The sequence below is a fragment of the Mauremys mutica genome, chromosome 3, assembly GCF_020497125.1.
Source record: "Mauremys mutica isolate MM-2020 ecotype Southern chromosome 3, ASM2049712v1, whole genome shotgun sequence".
Taxonomy (NCBI): Eukaryota; Metazoa; Chordata; order Testudines; family Geoemydidae; genus Mauremys; species Mauremys mutica.
This window is the reverse complement of record NC_059074.1, coordinates 85,080,630-85,101,671: the sequence shown is the minus strand read 5'-3', so window position 1 is coordinate 85,101,671 and position 21,042 is coordinate 85,080,630. Positions and strand designations below refer to the sequence as shown.

Sequence of the window (21,042 nt, the reverse complement as noted above, 5' to 3'; positions counted from 1 at the left end):
GTGTGCTACTCAAACTTCGGAGGGACAGAGCCCACCTAATACTCGTCGCTCCGGCCTGGCCGAGGCAGCATTGGTACACCCTGCTGCTTGAGCTCTCCGTTCGGGAGCCCATTCCCCTTCCATTATGGCCGGACCTCATCACGCAGGACTTCGGCAGACTCCGCCACCCGGACCTGCAGTCCCTCCATCTTACAGCTTGGTACCTGCGTGGCTGACCCACGCAGAGAGGGACTGTTCGGCGGCAGTGCAGCGAGTCCTGCTTGAAAGCAGAAAGCCTTCCACTCGCTCCACCTATCTCGCGAAATGGAAGCGCTTTGCCCTCTGGTGTGACCAGCGCGGCCTTAATCTCTTCCTAGTCCCTCTCTCTACAATCCTGGACTACCTCTGGTACCTTAAAGAGCAAGGTCTCACGCTCTCCTCCCTGAAGGTACACTTGGCAGCCGTGTCCGCCTTTCGCCCAGCCATAGAAGGTCGATCCATTTTCTCGAACCAGATGGTTTCACGCTTCCTGAAGGGCCTGGACCGGTTGTACCCGCCGATAAGACGTCCTACCCCGGCCTGGGACTTGAACCTCGTTCTGGCCAAGCTTATGGGAGCCCCCTTCGAGCCTTTAGCCATGTGCTCCCTGCTCTACCTCTCGTGGAAGACGGCTTTTCTCGTCGCTATAACGTCGGCAAGACGAGTGTCTGAGCTTCGTGCTCTAACGGTTGGTCCACCTTATACTGTCTTCCATGCAGACAAGGTGCAGCTTCGCCCACACCCTGCCTTCCTCCCGAAAGTGGTTACGGCCTTCCACGTCAATCAGGAGATCTTCCTCCCGGTCTTCTTCCCGAAGCCGCACGCCTCACCTCGGGAGCAACAGCTTCACACCCTGGACGTCCGCAGGGCCCTCGCTTTTTATATTGAGCGGACGAAGCCCTTCCGGCGTTCGACCCAGCTGTTCGTAGCGGTTGCCGATCGCATGAAAGGCGAGCCGGTCTCCTCCCAACGGATTTCCTCCTGGGTGACGGCATGTATCCGGACATGCTACGAGCTTGCTCGCGTGCCTGCATGCCACCTCACCGCTCACTCCACGAGAGCGCAAGCCTCGTCTGCCGCCTTCCTGGCACATATTCCTATCCAGGACATCTGTAGAGCGGCCACCTGGTCTTCTGTCCACACCTTTGCTTCCCACTACGCGTTGGTGCAGCAATCTAGAGACGATGCAGCCTTCGGCTCAGCTGTCTTACACTCTGCCACGTCTCACTCCGACCCCACCGCCTAGGTAAGGCTTGGGAATCACCTGACTGGAATGCATAGGAGCAATCACTCGAAGAAGAAAAGACGGTTACTCACCGTAGTAACTGTTGTTCTTCGAGATGTGTTGCTCCTATCCATTCCAGACCCGCCCTCCTTCCCCACTGTCGGAGTAGCCGGCAAGAAGGAACTGAGGAGCGGACGGGCCGGCTGGGGTATATAACCAGCGCCATAGCGGCGCCACTCCAGGGGGTGCCAGCCGGCCCGCCGGAGTTGCTAGGGTAAAAATGTTCCAAAGAGCTGTGCACGCACGGCGCGCACACCTGACTGGAATGGATAGGAGCAACACATCTCGAAGAACAACAGTTACTACGGTGAGTAACCGTCTTTTAACTATTTATCATTCATGAAGACTACATTGGCAGCTGCAAGGAGATAAGGAAATCCCAAGATGATATAGAACCTGGTTTTTGTGTAGTACCATAAGTTAAGAACTTCAGTAGGGATAAAGATTCTGATCCTACTTCCACTGAAGTAAATAGCAAAACTCCCATTAACTTCTATGGAAGGAGAATGAGGCCCAAAGTCTATAATGTAAACACAAAATCCTTTGATCAGATTTCATATCAGCCATAAAATGAGAGAAGTTAGCAACAGAAAAGGCTTAGTCCATCTCTCTGCCAATGCAGGGTTGTTCCATACAGGAGGCTTGAGTATTGTGTACACATTTAAAGGTTCTTGGCAATGAGTCTCCACCATTCCTTTAAAAGACTATTCAACTATCTAATAGATCTCACCTGCCAGGAAACTTTCCCAACTGTTCAAGCTACAGGGTCTTTTTCTTTTTTGGATGAAATATGTCCCTCAATGTGCAGGACAGACAGAAAAGGCTGGCAGAAACCATGATGCCTTGCTTGCAATATGCAAAAGAAAATAAGTTAATGTATCACTAATTTCAAATTGCTGTTGCCCTGATCCATGTTATGTAATGTGCAGTTTGTGTAAGAGCTCAGTCAGCAGGAAGAGAGAAGCGGTCTCAGCATTTCTGCTTTACTAAGTTATCTGACAGGACAGGCTAGTCACGCTGCTGGAAAGAAGACGACAGGGATGATGCCGCAGACGAGTCTGATGAATTTTTCTTGCAATGATACAAGAACATCCTGCACTGGGCTCAAAGATGCCAGGTAGGGGGGAACTGCTGCAATCAATTTGCAAAGCAGTGTCCCTGACACCACAATGGATGCCATTTTAAATTATCTTAGCTTCCCTCTGAACAACTGACCGTCTGCAGTGGGTCCAATAACAATATTGGTCTAGTCCCAACTCCCAGCCAAAGGCCATGCAACAGCTAATGCTAATTCTGAAAGTGAAAGAAAGGAAAAATAACCCCAGCTATTCTTCCAGCTAGTAACATACTCAAGAGGAAGAGGGAGGCAATTGTGGTCTGTTGGCCAACACCCCTTGGCATATGAACATTTTTATGGGTGTGGGCGCAGAAAGAGAGTGAGTTTATTAGCTTTCTGTCATGTTTACCAGCTTCAGTGCTCATTACTCAGCTAGGGACTATTCTCTCCCCTCAGGATATCTGAGTACATCCCACTGAAGCCCATTTGGAGTTATTTGTGTCCCACAGAGGGAGGATAAGGCCCCTGGAGTTGTTCTCTTGCATTTCATTTATATGATGTTGATTTGTATCTGGCTATTTTTTAAGCATGTATGATTCATTTTTGCATGGGCAGGTGGGAGTGGCTCCATTATTTTCTTTTGAATCACTTCACATTTTTCTGTCACTGGAACATGCTTTAACAACTGTGTGTGGGGAGCCTGGTGGGAACAGGCTGGGTGGCTCTGTCTCAGCTTGTGCTGCTGCTCCAGGGGCATGAGAAATTCTGTAGGGGAGCTCCTCCTGATTTTTTTGAACTGGGTTCTCCAGTTATGGCAGTTGGACCATTTCTGATCTCTCCATGGGACTTGTTTCCTTGGAGAGAGAGTGAACTTCATCTTTTGTGTTCGGGGGATGAGACTTCTGCAGTGGCTTCCCTGTTGTAGGTCAGAGATGGGATCCCATACACCTTTCAGGGATACGCTGTCTAAACACTGCTTCGCTTGCTTCCAGACACTCTCTTTTTATATCAGAATCCAGAGATCCTCCTCTCATCACTAGCACTAGCGGGGACATTTTAGAACAATAAGCCTTGCATAGACAGGCTCTATACGGTCTGCCGAAGATTATCCGTCATTGCTTCCTACAGGCTTGGCAAATTTGGCTTTCACAGACTGCAGAACCAAAGCACAATGTGGGGTTTTGCCCAAACCAAAACCACGCCTCTGTAGCGAGCACATCACGCATTTTACAGGGCCCACCAGTGTGTTAGTTGCTTCACAAGTGACAGAAATGTCATCCCTGCCTGAAACAGCTTACAGTCTAATTACATGTTACAGTTCTGAGTTTTAATAGACAAAATAAGTCCTACAAAAACTAATGAAGACATAAAGGGCCAGATTCTCTGCGAGTGTAAACTGGCATAACTCCATGGACTTCAAAATCTGTGCTCCCTATATGCAAAAATGAAAAGACATTTCCTAAGAGCAAAAACTCCCCTACCTCCTTGCAGGCAAATACGTGAGAAAAATAGCAGGCTTGCACTTTAAAATTAGGCTAAGTACATGGCTTCACAAGGGATGTGCTACTAATGCACTATTTGTACTCCAATGGACGGCTGCCAGCATTGTAATGATTTGCAGTAACACTGTATTCGGGGAGGTCTTGTACTTAGGATGGGACTAAGGCCTGGTCTACACACACATTATGCACTGTCATAACTATTTTAGTTAGGACTCTGTTTTTTCACTAATATGTTTACACCACTATGTGTGGGCACAGTCAAACCAGTATAATGGTTCTTTTAGCACTATAGCTTATTCCCCTTTCTGTATGGGAATAGCTATACTGGTATAAAGCACCCTTATATTGATATGACTGTCCATGCTAGGGAGGATTGTACTGCTTCAACTATACCAGGATAGTCAAAGCAGTATAACTGGTGCATAGACAAGGCCTAAGAGTTAGCACTAATGGATACGGTTCTCAGTGGTTCATCTATTCACTGAGACACTCTGGGCATGTCACTTAATTCATCTGTTCCTCGGGTTATCCATTTGTAGGAGAAGTATAATAATAGCTTCCAAGAGTGTTGAGTTTGATTAAGTAACTGCTCAGCATGGAAGCACTTTGAGACCCTCCACGGAAAGGTGCTATAAAAGTGCAAAAGTATTATTGCTGCTAATATTTGTGCACTTTGGATTTAGTGAATGGACTGACCTTGGTTAGTTTTTATTTCTTTTGCCTTCTGGTAACCAGATTCACTAATCCACTTACAGGAAATTTAGCTTAACAAGAAATATGCCTAAAGGAAATCTACCAGACGCTGCAGGTGTTCCTCGGTGAACTTGAAAAAGCTTTGGTTAAGGAATCTGGAACCAGGTGTCGCAGTATGTTGGGAAGCAGGGACAGAACGTCCGCGGATAGATGTTCTCCCTTTTGCCGTCTGAGAGAGGAACTGCTGATTTGTTTTTTTTCCACAGAGCTCAGGTACCAGAGATGATGGCAGTTCTTTTCCAGTGCATAAATAATGTATTGGCCGTATACATCTCCTGCTGGCAATTGGCTACAGTATGTCATGCTGAGGAATGCGAGAGAGCAACAAATGAGCACTCCCTTGGCAGCCAGCAATGAAGAGGCAGTTCAGCTGCCTATAAAATGCCATCGGGTAAGTATGTCCCTCCGGTTGCCAACAACAAATCTCACACAGAACACCAGACATTGGAAGGGAAAGCAGTTGACGTTACTTTTCAGGATCATTTGTACCTTTGTCACTAGGCTGGTTTCCCTTGAGAGCAATGAGCATTGATTACGCTGTTTTCTTAACAGACAGCAGACGTTGAATTTCAAGTCTCTCAAGAAGAGTTTGGCCAAATACTGTCACTCTGGCATAAAGCCATGAGCAGCATGAAACCTTGCTCAGTTAGATTTAATGGACTTTTTCAGAGCCCCCGGTAGCAGAATTCCCCCATGATTTCAATAAGAGTTGAGGGCGTGGAGCTGCTGCAGAATTGGACCCTAAGATGTTCCCAATGTTTTCTTCACACTCCATTGCTGGAAATACCTTCCTGAGGCTTGAACAAAGAATGCCTTTCCCCAGTAACTGTCAGTGGCCATATAGCAAGCTCTTCCACCCTAGTCTTTTCCCCTGCACCAGCTTGGTAACAAAACTTGAAGGCAGAGTTTTATAGCTGTGTTTTGGGCAGGTATTTCAAATGTGGGTGCCTAATGTGAGGCACCTAATTCCATATGTAGGCTCCTAAATAAAAGGCTCCTGATTTGAAGAGGTGCTATGCACCTGCTGCTTCAGAACGTGGCTCGGAATTCCCAAGCCAAGATTAAAACTCCTGGCCCTAGTTATTAAAAAGCTCTCTCAGAACTCTACAAAGCTCTATCACATGCACATTAAAATACACTGGCCAGGTCAGATGACATTTAAAATGATAATTACATGAGAAATATCACTTAAAGACATATGTTAAAATTGCAGTAAGACAGTTTATGGCTAGATTACATACCCTATTATACATGTTCATACATATTATTTTAGCATCTCTAGTCAAGTAACTTGCATGGTTCCTTGCATGACTGCATTACAGTGGCAAGCTGTAGTGGTCTGCAACAGCTATATGAACATTGCAGGCATAGACAGCGCCTGGAGATAATGTAGGTTAAGTAGATTATCAGGAAATCTGCTGCCTGCTGACATTTACAACCATATACACTGTGTGCTTCCTCTCAGCACTTACCAGGTGCTGCTAGCATTGGAGCCAGCGTAAGTGCATTCTGGTGATATCTGCATGAAATTTGCATTAAAAATTAGAAATAAAGTACAGCCCCAACACTTGTTGCACATCTGCTCCCAACCCTGCAACGGCGTCTGTGCACCGGCCTCAAGTTATTCTTATTTCTAGCAGGAATAATTTTCACTGAGGGGACTGTATGCAGCCTCTCTACCAGTCAGAATGTGGGTGCACATTAAGGGCTAGATTCATGCTTGTGCCAATATTAGGGCCAACGAAGAGAAAAGGCAACTGCCACGTCCCCTAGCTCAATGTTGCCTGTGTTCTCCCTTCTGTTCTTTTCTCTTAAATTTGCATCTTAAAGCATCTATATTCCCAGTAAAAATGCTCATCCAATGAGGCAGCAGACTCTTATGCTTGTCCAAAAATTGAAATTTGGGGTAGCTTGATTCTCCCCTTATCTAGGAATTTACACCAGTGAAAAGTGCTGTAAAATGCTACCGGAGCAGGATGATGGAGGGGAATACTCTTCCCTTTTCACTGATTGATTGGTTTGGAGGGCCGGCATGGGTGAAAGCTTTCGGAGTCCACTCAGCTGGAGTTATAGGCTTAAGGAGTAAGAGGTTTGGAATGAGGTTTTTATCCTTTTCAGTTGTGCTCCATTGGGTAAGCTGTAGCGGGCAAGTAACACTCTCAAGGTTTGGCTGCCATCTGCTGGTGAATTCCAGGGGCATGAAATGCAGGCACTCAAAAATGAAAACTCCTAGTAGAAATTCAAAAGAACACCATCACATTTTTTCCTCCCATGTCATTTATCGTTCTGTTGACAGAGGCTAGCCCTGCCGTGTTATCACATTTGTGCCCCCAGACCACAATGTTAAGCCTACAGAGTTTGGAGTGTTATAGTCGTCTTGCCAGTGAAGAGATCATCATTTTCTCTGTTAGAATACCTGGTGTGTAACCTATAAAAACCAGACTTTCAGCTGCCTAAAGTTCAAACTGAGTGACCTCTCTAGCAATGTTCTTATGTGGCCCCCAGCACTGTAGTCTCCCAAGTGCTTATGGTGAAAGTGGTACTGTGGGTGTTTCCTGAGGAAGGAAGCGCAGGGAGGTTGTGATTAACAACACAGCCTTGGCTTGTGCCCCCCAGTTCTGCATCTAGGTATCGCCCTCCTCCCATGTGGAACATGAGCCCATTTGCCTCTGGGGCACCACTGTCCCTTGCCTGGGGTTATTTTATTTCTTCCACTGGGTCCCTGAGAATGCAATCATCAACTTGCTTGTTCCTCCTTTCTCACAAAAAGGGCCCCATTCTCAAATTACAGATAATTTCTTCTGTCATCTTTATATCTAAAAAGCCAGTTAAAACAGAAATTGAAATTCATCAGTAAAACAAAGTAACCCAGGAAGCCACGAGCCATCATCAAGTTGGCATGTCTTCAGAGCCAGCTCCTCAGCTGTCAACAGAGAAACTGAGGAGGAGGACCTCATAGTAGAGCCTGGAAAAAGCTTTCAGTGTCATGCTGACAAATCACTGAGCCGAGATGTTCTGTAGGTCCTACCAGGGTCTAGCACAGGGGTGGGCAAACTATGGCCCACGGGCTGGATCTGGCTATTTTAAGCCGGCCTGTGAGCTCCCGCTGGGGAGTGGAGTCTGGGGCTTGCCCCACTCTGGCACTCCAGCCAGGGTGCCGGGTCAGGGGCCGCTCCAGCCGGGGCTCTAGGTTGCCACAGGATGTTGTTTTCATCCCAAATTGGGACAAAAAGCTGAAATATCAAAATTTTTCACAAAAGGAAATATTAAAAAAATTTCAATTCAGAAATGTTGAAATGTTTCATGTAGACATTTTTTATTTAAAAAAATGAAACATTCTGATATTCCCAAAACTGAAATATTTAATTCCAATTTGTTGAACTGACCAACTTTTCAAGTCAGTCTAACATTAAACTGAATTTTACCATTGTCACAGGGAAACTAGTTCAGGAACCCGTACCCCCATTCTTCCCTATGGGCAAAGGTTCCTGGCTGCACTCCATTTCCCAAGATGCATCTACAGTTATGTGACTCCCATGATGCACCAAGCATTTTGGTCAGAAAGGAGTCCATGTTCCATCATGGAAGATGTAGTCCCATAGGGAGCTCAGCCCATCGAGAGAATGAAGGCCTGAATTATAACTCCAGTAAAGAAAGTACAATAGGGAAATTCTGCTTAATGTTGAATAATATTTTGTTTCAATTTTCTGTCAGTAAAATTGAAAAAATTTGGCAAAATTTAAATTTTCCTGTGGAAAATTTTCATGATGCAGCAACTGTATTTTCCAAGAAAAACTCATTTCAACTGAAAATTCCCGACCAACTCTCTATATAAGTAACCCTAGTAAGGATGCATGAGATGGAAGCAACCCAGCTTGAATTTGCAAGGCCAACATTCAGGAGGAAAATAACATGTTCACCTGTAAACTCATTTGATGTGGAATTAATGAGAGAGAATGGCAAAGTTTTTACAGTCGTTTTTCACAGGAGAATTGCATCCCAAAAGCTGTGACTAATTGCTGTCTTATGGGCTGTGTTTTATTGGGAGACATGTAAAGGGCTCAGATGGCACAGTCGCCTCTCCTCCTCGGATCCAGTGTTGTATCTTGTATCACAGAATGGGACAGACTCTAATTCCATTTTATGCTTTTCTTCATCAACATTGCTAAAAATAAGGGCTTTATCTCCAGTTACAATTCAGAGGGATCCTCCTCCCCAGGAGCACAGAATCTGCTTCCACTGAAATCAATGGAAAAACTCCCATTGACTTTAGTGGGTGTTGGCTCTGACCCTAGGACTGCAGTCACTGCCAAAACCTCTGATGCAGGAACACTCCCTATATCAGAACCTAATACCAGTGCAAAATCTGGAACAGCTGCAACAGTGATGCTTCAATAAGCCATTCTGAAATTGAAAGAGGGGTACAAAAATGAGTTACACCTTATTATAACCTATTACATACCGCATAGCTATGCCTTCCAGGAGGAAAACTGTAACCTCAGTTGTACCTGCTGAGTCTAGAATTCCCTCAAGACATCCGGATGACATTATAAAACCCTAACAACAAATCTTAAGGGTTTTTTTTAGTGTCACAATAACCCCAATTATATCCTTAATGTATGTATATTTGCGGTATAATATTGCTTTTTCAACAAGGTATGTGTAGGTAATGATTTCTTTACTGTGTCCCATATGAGTACACACTTGGCAAGAAAACCAGATTTGCAAACAGATGACCAGAAAGAAACCAGCAAGTTCTGATCTAAATGGAAAATTAACCTTTTGCTATTCTGCACAAGGTTTTGCTAGATGACCAGGACTCCTAGGTGCTACAGTAATAATAATAATAATTAAATAATTAATCAGATGCTGAAATGCTGTGGAGCCACTGACTTTTGAAGGCCACTGAAAAGGCCTGGAGACCATGAGAGCGTTTGGTTTGGAAGCTGTTCTTATTGCGGATGTCCCTCTACCACAGCAACTCCTTGAGTGATTTTACGAAAATGGGATGGTAGGATTAATGTTTCGGATAGGATACTAGGAGGATTAGTTGTTCGGACATTTGTCTGGATGGGAAGTAAATGGGAAGATTCAGCATCTGAGAGTGAGAGGGAAGCTGTGTTGGGTTAGTGGCCAGCATCTGGGTCTTGTTTTTGCCTCATCTGTGGACACTGGATCTGATGGCCAACGGTCACTTAGTAACATAGAAGTTTTGACTCTTGCAGTTGTCCTATAGTATCAGATGCAGGGCCAGTGCAACCATTTAGGTGACCTAGGCGGTCTCCTAGGGCGCTGGCATTTGGGGGGTGCCATTTTCTTCGGCAGCGACCGTGGCATTTAGGCGGAGGGAGCTGGGCAGGGGAGCGTGGGGAGGGCCGCCTGCAGCAACCAAGGGGGGGCAGCGTGCAGGGGAACTCCCCGCCCCAACTCACCCCTGCCCCGCCTCCTCCCCGAGCAGGCCATGACTGCTTCACTTTTCCCGTCTCTCAGGCTTGCGGCGCCAATCAGCTTAGGCGCCGCAGCCTGGGACGCAGGAGAAGTGAAGCAGCGACGGTGTGCTCGGGGTGCTCGTGCTCATGCACGGAGCAGGGGTGAGCTGCCGCGGGGGGGGGCACCTCAGGGCGGAGGCGCGGGGGGGGAGGGCACAAGGTGGAAGCTTCGCCTAGGGCATGAAACATCCTTGCACTGGCCCTGATCAAATGGGAGGTGATGTGTTGGGACTACAGACAGTGCTTGTTTTGGACCAGCTGTGACGCTCTGTCGGCATTAATGGGAGCAGCTGTGTTTGGAGATGGCTGGGTCCAATGGGCATGCGCGTGCATTTTTTTATAATGAGGGTGCTAGGAAATAACAATCCTACATGCTGTGCAGGCATCCAACAGCTTCTGTATTTTGGGGGGAACTCTGTAGCTTTTTCCCCTTCCTGGGACTGGATTCTCAGCTCTCTGTGGTGATGATGTCTGTTTCTAAGGCTAAAAGATCAAGCAGCCCTGTTCCTTTTGGGTGAAACTGAAAGGAGGCTTTCAGGTAATTAATATTTAGAACATCTGCATGCACACATTGTAGTAAGGCAAGAAAATCTGACTGTCTGGCTTCTCACATGCATCCGACGAAGTGGGTATTCACCCAGGGAAGCTCATGCTCCAATACGTCTGTTAGTCTATAAGGTGCCACAGGACTCTTTGCTGCTTTCACAGATCCAGTCTAACAGGGCTACCCCTCTGATACTTACTAAGAACAGTTCCTCAAGGTGGCTGATCCTTGCTTAAATTAATAAGCAGCAGATTTAAAACAAAAATAATGAAGTATTTCTTCACATAATGCACAGTCAACCTATGGAACATATTGCCAGGGGATGTTGTGAAGGCCAAAAGTATAACTGGGCTCAAAAAAGAATTAGATAAATCCATGGAGAACAGGTCTCTAAATGGCTATTAGCCAAAATAGTCAGAGAGACAACCATGTTCCAGATGCCCCTAAACCTCCAACTGCCAGAAGCTGAGACTGGACGACAGGGGATTGCTTGAAATTGCCCTGTTCTATTCATTCCCTCTGAAACATCTAGCACTGGCCACTGTCAGAGACAAAATATTGGGCTAGATGGACCATTGATGTGACCTAGTATGGCCGTTCTCATGTTCTTCAAATGATCTAAGGTCCATTTCAATTGTTGGTACTGTAGATCATGGTATTCTGCATCACTTGGATAACTGGTTAAGTATGGCTGGGGATCTGTTTAAATTAGGGCTGTCAATTAATTGCAGTAAACTCACGCGATTAACTAAAAAAAATTAACTGTGGTTAAAAAATTAATCACGATTAATCGCACTGTTAAACAATAGAATACCAATTGAAATTTATTAAATATTTTTGGATGTTTTTCTACATTTTCAAATATATTGATTTCTATTACAACACAGAAAACAAAGTGTACAGTACTCACTTTATATTATTTTTATTACAAATATTTGCACTGTAAAATGATAAAAATAGTATTTTTCAATTCACCTCATAGAAGTACTGTAGTACAATTTCTTTATCGTAAAAGTGTAACTTACAAATGTAGATTTTTTTTATTACATAACTGCACTCAAAAACAAAACAATGTAAAACTTTAGAGCCTACAAGTCCACTCAGTCCTACTTCTTGTTTAGCCAATTGCTAAGACAAACAAGTTTGTTTACATTTATGGGAGATACTGCTGACTGCTTCTTATTTACAATGTCACCTGAAAGCGAGAACAGGCATTTGCATGGCACTTTTTTAGTCGGTATTGCAAGATATTTACATGTCAGATCTGCTAAACATTCATATGCTCCTTCATGCTTCGGCCATCATTCCAGAGAACATGCTTCCATGCTGATGATGCTAGTTAAAAAAATAATGCATTAATTAAATTTGTGACTGAAATCCTTGGGGGAGAATTGTATGTCTCCGGTTCTGTTTAACCTGCATTCTGCCATATATTTCATGTTATAGTAGTCTCAGATGATGACCCAGCACATGTTCTTTTTAAGAACACTTTCATAGCAGATTTGACAAAATGCAAAGAAGGTACCAATGTGAGATTTCTAAGGATAGATACAGCACTTGACCCAAGGTTTAAGAATCTGAAGTGCCTTCCAAAATCTGAGAGGGACAAGATGTGGAGCATGCTTTCAGATGTCTTAAAAAAGCACCACTCTGATGTGGAATGATGTGGAAACCACAGAACCCGAACCACCAAAAAAGAAAATCAACCTTCTGCTGGTGGCATCTGATTCAGATGATGAAAATGAACATGCGTCAGTCCTCTCTGCTTTGAATCGTTATCGAGCAGAAACCCGTCATCAACATGAAGGGACATATGAATCTTTAGTGCATCTGGCACATAAATATCTTGCGATGCCGGCTACAACAGTGCCATGTGAATGCCTGTTCTCACTTTCAGGTGACATTGTAAACAAGATGTGGGGAGCATTATCTCCTGCAAATTGTAACTAAACTTGTTTGTCTGAGTGATTGGCTGAAGTAGGACTGAGTGGAGTTGTAGGTTCTAAAGTTTTACATTGTTTTATTTTTAAATGCAGTTATTTTTTGTAAAAATTCTACATTTGTCAGTTCAACTTTCATTATAAAGAGATTGCACTACAGTACTTGTATTAGGTGAATTGGAATATATTTATTTTGTTTTTTACAGTGCAAATATTTGTAATAAAAATAAATATAATATGAGCACTGTACACTTTCTATTCTGTGTTGTAATGGCAATCAATATATTTGAAAATGTAGAAAACATCCAAAAATATTTAAATAAATGGTATTCTATTATTGTTTAACAGTGTGATTAATCACGATTAATTTTTTTAATCACTTGACAGCCCTAGTTTAAATGGTTCTAGCAATTCCTGTCTGTAGTACTGTATGAATTCTCATGGTATATTTCAAGGCTGTGAGCTATCTTTGATGTTCTTCAGTCTGACTATATTTAGTCTCTTGAAGAGATTTGTGAGTTACAGGCTGGGTTACCATCACTGCCAAGCTGGGGATTCAAGTTATATTTATCTTTCTCTCCACACTCAGTGGGGGACATCATCCAAGGCTCTATAACACTGAGAGCTAAAAAACAGGTGACTCTTTTAGGTTTTATTTTTAATGAGATCTTAATTGATTTTATTGTTGGTCTTTTGCAAGGAGTCTAGAATGCTATGGCAGACATGTTCCTAATAAGTACAACGTGTTATCAATTACTTCAGAATGTCTGGATATAATATATAGAATACCAGAGGTGCAGCAATACTGAGTATACCGGGTATATCTACATAACAAAGAAGCAGTAAGAGAATTCGGCCTTTTCTAAAATATTTTATATCAACTCTTATCATGGTATCTTATCTCATCAATGACCATATCAGAGAATTTTGCCTTTGTGGGTATGATACAAAAGGGACCAGCACAACCAAGGTTATCATGTCAGCAAAAAACTTGGCTTCAGAACGTGTGTTAATAATCAGACACTTCTTGTTCCCATTCCTGCTGTTGGACAGTCACCAGTTCAGTTTACTAGTTGCCCTTAATTTGAACAATCATTTCCGCTTCAACTGAAAAAAAAAAAATCTTCAGCCATCGGAAAAGAACGCCAATCTACCAGGCTTGACAGAATGGACTCTGAAAAAGCATTTTGCCATATCCAAGCAAAAGAGCAATCCCCTGCAAACCTGCCAGAGACAATGCTTCAAGCACAGTAATTGGCTGCAGACATTCCACTGACTCATAGTTACTGAAACAAAGTGGCTCATTACTGTACTGAATTTAAAAACACCAGGGTCCTGTAGTCCAAGGGCTTCTAAAGAAAAGATGAGTGAAACATGAAAACAATTGTTTCAAACGGTGCTAACTGATTTATTAGTGCACTGCTGACATCTTGTTGATGAAAGTCTAATTCCTGCCTGGAGGAAGATTCTGTGGTGCCTGGACTGAAAATGGTTATTTAAAGTAAGAGAAGGAGCTAAATTCAGCCCTGGTGCAAGCAGATTGATGGAGCTACACCTTCTCACACCATGGTTGAATTTGGCCCCAGGCGTGTAACCTCAGGGCTGAGACATAGGTCAGTGATCAATCAGGCAGCTTAATGTTTGTTTGTTACAAATCAATCTGTTTAAAAGGCACCCTTCACCCTAAAAGATATACCTTGTGTCTAACCTGAAAAAATACAGCTCTATCACATAATTATCTCTTATCTAATGTAACCTATTCTGGGCATTTCCAGTGCATACATCACTCTGGTATTGAGGTACTATGTTGTCAATTAATTAGCAATTAGCAACATCACAAGGTACATTAGCTTGGAAGCAGAAGTTTCATTGCAGACATTTCTGGCTACAATGCTTCTGATCTGAGGTAGCTTTTGATATGATTAATTTTTACTATTATTCCAGGATGTGTTTGTAAGTATACTTAGTTCTCAGTGTCTTCCCACACACTGTACAGACATGGAGAGTCTAAAAAAAGTGGAGCCTTGCTTTTCAAAAGGCAGTGGGTTGAACTGCAATAGCAATGGGAGGACTCTGGAATGGCTAGATTTGATTACTCACTCATCAGACTATCACAGCCCTACTTTTTAGATTAGAACAGTAAATTCAATTCTGTTCCTTTCATAAGCCCAGCCAATAGAACTTTAGCATCTGTGGATTGTCTAGGGAGGTTTCTGAGATCTACTTTATATTACTGTCCATTGCTAGGCTACCTATTCTTGTAGTTCTGTAGGTATATTTTTTAGGTCTGTGCCGGGGTGTGTACCCCCACAGAGACTTTGAAATGGTTAATATAGGTCTGAGAGGCCAATTATGCTACCTGGCTGCAACCTGGAGGGTGAGCCAGGCTTAATTAAAGATGATTCCCAGGTTGGGGAGGAGCTGGGTGAATAGTTTAAACAGAAAAAGTTTAGAGCAGAAGGACCCGCAGGGAGAAATTCAGCAGTCACTCTCTGGGACAAGAGAGTGGAGAAATTGGCAGGGTCAAGGAGGAAGCGTTGGCTGGAGGTCAGAAATGACATGGAGCAGCTGTTGGGATGGAGCAGGCTCTGGTGGTGAACCCTGATAAAAGGGCAGGATCAGGTCTTCTAAGGAGAAAGCACTGGGAGGCATTTAACTGAGGAACTGTGTAAGGGAAACTTAAGCCAGAGGAAGGCAAGTTGGGTTAAGTTGTATTTTTGGTTTGAGATTTACTGGGGTGTGCCCCTGGACCTGACAGAAGGATGATCCTAGAGAAGGTCTGGTAAAAGGTGGGCCTGGTAAAAGAAAGAAGCCCAGGAAGGTAGCTGGAAGAAGCAGGCGGGCGGGGGAAGGAGGAGGTTTAATAGACAGACCTTGCCTACTCACTACAGGGTCCCTGGGGCTGCAACACAGAGGAGGGGGAGGGCCTGGGTTCATCTACCAGCCAGTGGTGAGGCAGCATGAGCAGGGAGAAGGGGACATGGATGATGGAGAGCCCTGAGAGAAGGGTATGAGAACTATGGGGCCCAGAGTTAGGGCCGAAGACCATTTTATAAGAACGTTTGAACTTTTATTTGTTGGATTTTTTTTAACCCTAAAAGGGGTGGGACTAAATTGTAACCTGGCCAAAGGGCTGAACCACAGGAATAGAGGCCACCACAGGGCTGGACCAGCTGTCAGAGGGGGGAGGAGCCTGCTACCCAGTGCCCAGCCATTAGGATGCACACTAGCAGTGAGTGAACTCTTCTACAGGCTCTTTCTTTGAGGTTTGACTCTTTTGCAGGACTCTTAAATTCTCATTGTCTTTTTGTTTGGTAAAGCTTTTATGATCACTTGCTAAGTGGACTGAATGGTGCCTCTCTTCAAACACAGGGGAGAGAGAGAGAGACAGGCATATATTTGGGTCAAACTTAACCGCCCAGAAAATTATGCTTGGAAGGGAAATCACATTTGAGCATTTCTTGGCTTATAATGAAAACAAACTGATAACTACTTGCACTATTTGGGAAGATTTAACTTACTGTTTTCTTCCCCTACATTAGAAGCAATCCTTTATCTGCACCATGTACTCTGTTTGGTCTAGAATGAGGGATGGCCATGCCCCATGTATGTGTTTGTGTACATACTTTTATGGCATTAATCACTGTAGTGGCTGAATGCCTTATACAGATTAATGAATTAAACCTCACGACCCAGTCTTGTGGTTTAATTGCAACACCAATCTCCCTCTCATATCTTTGGGAGACTTTTGATATTCTCTTAAGATGGCCCATATTTCTTTCCAAAATGAGCCCTCTAGCAGTATTTGCTAGAAAGGATTGCTGAGTATCCTGTTGAAATGAAATGGCAGTTTAGATTGTATAATCTAAAAATCCACTTTTGTAGTTCCTAGTATGTGAAATATTCCCTCTGGGCCTTATCTGCACCTTGCTTTTTTCCTCCATGGTAATGCACCCAGATCCTTGTAGGCAGCAGTGGCTCATAAAATGTCAGAGGAGTGATGAGAGGACTCTTTATAAATTATTTTGTTTGTTCCCCCTGCCAAAGATGAAAAATGCCCTTCAGCACCCAGTGAGTTACACAAAAACTCATTATACTGAAAAAGATACCCTAACTATGCTTTAAATAAAATCAGTTGTAGAAATAGTTGTAGCAAGTGGTGGCAAGAAAAGCCATGAGCTGTGGACATAAAGCTCCTGTGGAATAAGATGCATGCCAGTGACAGCAATGTTTAAACATGGGGGTAGCCAGTACCGAAAGGGTATATTTTTTGAGACATGTACTAGACAAAAGTGATATGTGCTATCGTCCAGGTAGATTCTAGCATGGACTGTGACAGTGTTAAGACAACTATTCATGACTTGTTGGGGAATCCATGCACTCTGTGAGAGGAAGGATGACCCAGTGTTTAGGGTACTAGCCTAAGACTTGAGGAATCAGGGTTCAGTACCCTGATGCATCACAGACTTCTTGTGAGACCGTGGGCAAGTTACTTGGTCTTTCTGTATCATGTAAATATTTGGACTGCTCTATGCTGGAATGTACCAAACCCCTAAGGTGCCAGGTGTACCGTGACACGGAGGAAAGCACTGTAGGTGCTTCAGCAGCTAGGCCTTGTAGGCATTAGTCCTGGTGGGTCCCAATAGCCACTCAGACACATGGCTAAGGGAAAGAATATTTTACTGGGGCAGGACAGGGAAAGGCTGCACATACACTATGTACAGAGGCTTAATAGTTACAGTTCAAAGTGATCAATGGTGGTTCTAGTGTGTGTCTTTGGAGACAGTCCCATCAAGAATCAGGGCTATTCAGGCCTAGTGCCTGAAGTACCCACTCCCACTGAGTCTCTATTCCAAGCAGACAGGAGCTTGCAGGTTTCCAGGCCAGGCTCTGTTACTCTCGTTGGGCCCCTTTTGCACTGGCTCCCTGCCCAGCCACTGCTACTTCCCTATTAGCCTGACACAGACTCTGATCCCAGTATGGACTGGACCTGAACTACAGGCTCCTCCCGCTCTGACAGCGGGTCCAGCCCTGTGGTGGTCTCTATTCCTGTGGCTCAGCCCGTTGACCAGGTTATAATTTAGTCCCACCCCTTTTAGGGTTAAAAATATCCAACAAATAAAAGTTCAAACGTTCTTATAAAACGGTCTTTAGCCCTAACTCTGGGCCCCGTAGTTCTCATACCCTTCTCTCAGGGCCCTAGCTGTAACATCTGACAGTCATAGCCTGTTCCTTGCACAGCTCTGCATCCAGCTTCTCTGCAGCTCCCAGCTTGCCATACAGCTGCTGCTACTCAACAGAGCCCAGTCACTTCCTGGTTCAGGACCTTTTCTGTGTAGGGAAAAAGGAAATGCAATGGGGAGAGGTCTGATGGGAGTTGTAGTCCCCTGCTTAGCGGATCCATCACAATCGCAATGTCCACACTCATAAAATGGAGATAATAGTACTTCCCTACCTCACAGGGGTGTTGTGAGGACAATAAATTACAGATACTGAGGTGCTCAGATACTATATAATGACCTATATAAATGCAAAACGCTCTTCTAGCAACAACTGTATTTAAATACTGGTATGGTTCTGATCCCAGGATGGACTCCACCTGAACTACTTTTTCTCCACCCCTCTGCCGGGCTGGTGTTTGAGCAGATGAAAAGTTCTCAGAATACCCCGGATACGGAAAACAAAGCCCTCTTGGTTTTCTAGTTCATTTACGAGGCTCTGTCCAACCAAAATAACACACAGTAGAAAAGTCTATGACCATGTTCTCTTTATGCAGTTAAACAATCTGTAAACTCCAAACAATATTGTAAAGGGGACACATAAGCAGGCCAGCTCCTATCCCTATAGCTTCCTGTGCTGGCCTCTGGTCAGCAAACCTGTCTCTTCCTCTCATGAAGAAAGCCTATCCCCTTTTTATGGTCTGAGCTGCACTAGACTCAGCTGCACCTGACTGCCTCCGGTCAGAGAACCTCTCCCAGTGGGACTCAACCAAAAATACCCCACACTATTGATTGGCTCAGCAAGGCTTCCTCCTAGGCATAAGTGGTGATTAACCAGCTGTTGGGGGAGGCTAGCCCCCCCCAACCCCTCCCCTTTTGCCCCACTCCTCTCCCTCCTCTTCCGCCCCCACCTTCCCCAGCAGAGCCCAGAGCTCCCCAACTGTGACCACCAGCCTCCCTGCCTCAGCACTCCCTGCCCTGGAGCACTGGATGGGCGGCATGGCCGCAGTGCCCCCAGCCCTAGGAGTGCCAGGTGGGCACCAGCCCCAGCTTGCCTGAGTCCCAGAGGGAAGCTGTCCCACCCCAGCCTGGGCCATGAAAGAGCAGGAACTCTGGCAGCAGGCACTCCTGGAGGCAGAACATGGGTAGGGCCGTGCCAGACTGGGGAGGCTCAGCCTCTCCCGGCCTATGATACTCACCACCCATGCTCCTAGGGGCACTACTTAGCCAAGTGGCTGCAGGACTTCCTGTATGAAATGATCCATCCCACTGCCACTGCCAGTTATTCTCTACTTCTTCTGACAGGCTACAGAGGAGTTGTTTGGAGAGCGAGCTAGAATCTGAGACTTATCCTAAAGCTGAGCAGATGGACTCTGGATCATTCTTATTTGCACTTCTGTAATGTCAATACAAGCTGCACTTGTTCCCTGCATAAATGTTAGGGTCAGCCAGATTAATTTAATTTCAAATTTGTCCTCACATTGAGCCAAAAATAATTTAGCTAGGCACCCTAGTAAGAAGGAAAACGGGTTGTAACATTTGTACAGGTAGATCTGCCAGCCTTCTCGTGTGCATCCGGAGTGCAAATCTTAGGACCAAATTTTCAAAGGGGACATAACCTGGCATCTGATATTGTGCCTGAATATTTTGCACATAGCATTTAATGTTTACCCCAACAAGTGTTTGCGTGTGAAAATGCCACAGGCATGAAACTGTCTATTCACGTACCACTTGCGCATTGCTTAAACTGAGAAATAGACTTGCCCTCCTCAATATGTTGAATATGCATTTGTGCACATCCCAGGAATAGGTCCCTCCCAGGCCTATTCTTTTGCTCTCATTTAGATGTGTACCGCGTTTTATACTGAGCAACATTTGTTGATAACATTCCAATTTTGCATCTTTTTTTAAAATCTAGTTTGTGGTGTACATGGTACTTGAAGTGGTCTGGGGGGTGAAATGGGAAATCATAGCAATTTGCAGCAGAAGTGATGCCTGAAATCAGCACCCTTTAAAACATAGCAACCTGTATGATAGGATGCTGTGGTCTTTGAGGAGACTGAGGCTGTTACACTTGGATTTTTTTCTTTTCTCCTTCATTCTATTCTCAGGCCATAGTCACACCCTCCCACTGTCTTGCTACTGTAGAGGTGCAGTCTGACCCTTGGATGGAGATAAATTATCATCATCTATTAGTGGCTGAAGATATAAAGCCAGAAAATATAATAAGGCAAAGAAATAATAAAGTTTGACAGAACCTGGCATATGTCCCAACACAATCAAGAAAAGGACAGAGAAGAAGTCACTGACATTGTTTCCTTTGCATCAAGCAACACAACAACCAGGCTAGCAAATCTGTAAGCAAAACTGAAAAACTACTTTTTCCCTGTTCTTCACTGCCTATTACTACACATGCTTGTCTCATTCGGTCTGTAAGTGAAGCAAGGAGCACTTGCATTTTACAAGTTATGTGAGTCAGAGGGCTGGGGCGTGGCTGTGCATATAGTGCTGCTCAGATTGTGTGTGCGCACATGGGTGGTGGAAAGCTCACTTTCGCATTCCCCCAATCCCACTGCTGCTCTGTGCGGGGCCAGTCTGTGTCAAGTTAGAATAGTCTGAGGTTATCAGGATATTTTGGGGGTTAATCTATTTGCATCAGCGCTGTAGTTATGAGAGCTATGGGCAGTAAAGCATAACATTACAGTCTTATGCATGGAATCAAGAAGGTGTCCACTTTCCCCTGCTGTTTGACCCTTTTATGTGCTGTAGTAGATGATTCACAATGGAAACAAACAAGTTCTCCTGTGAGCCACAATACCTCAGGGTATGTCTACACTACGGGATTATTCCGATTTTACAGAAACCGTTTTTTTAAAACAGATTGTATAAAGTCGAGTGCACGCGGCCACACTAAGCACATTAATTCGGCGGTGTGTGTCCATGTACCGAGGCTAGCGTGGATTTCCGGAGCGTTGCACTGTGGGTAGTTATCCTGTAACTATCCCATAGTTCCTGCAGGCTCCCCCGCCCATTGGAATTCTGGGTTGAGATCCCAATGCATGATGGTGCAAAAACAGTGTCGCGGGTGATTCTGGATAAATGTCGTCACAGAATCCTTCCTCCGTGAAAGCAACGGCAGACAATCATTTCGCACCCTTTTTCCCCTGGATTGTCCTGGCAGACGCCATAACATGGCAACCATGGAGCCTGTTTTGCCTTTTGTCACTGTCACCGT

The 21,042-nt window shown here is 44.5% G+C and overlaps 2 long non-coding RNA genes across 3 annotated transcripts in view; one reads left to right on the top strand and one right to left on the bottom strand.

Moving 5' to 3' along the window:
* Nucleotides 1-21,042, bottom strand: part of LOC123365756 — a 117,287-nt gene that overhangs the window by 71,406 nt on the left and 24,839 nt on the right. The gene's annotated exons all lie outside the window — the stretch shown is intronic.
* Nucleotides 2,305-19,935, top strand: LOC123365757. The gene is made up of 3 exons (XR_006577743.1): nucleotides 2,305-2,420; nucleotides 4,822-5,006; nucleotides 19,919-19,935. It is a non-coding gene; the product is annotated as an uncharacterized LOC123365757 (long non-coding RNA).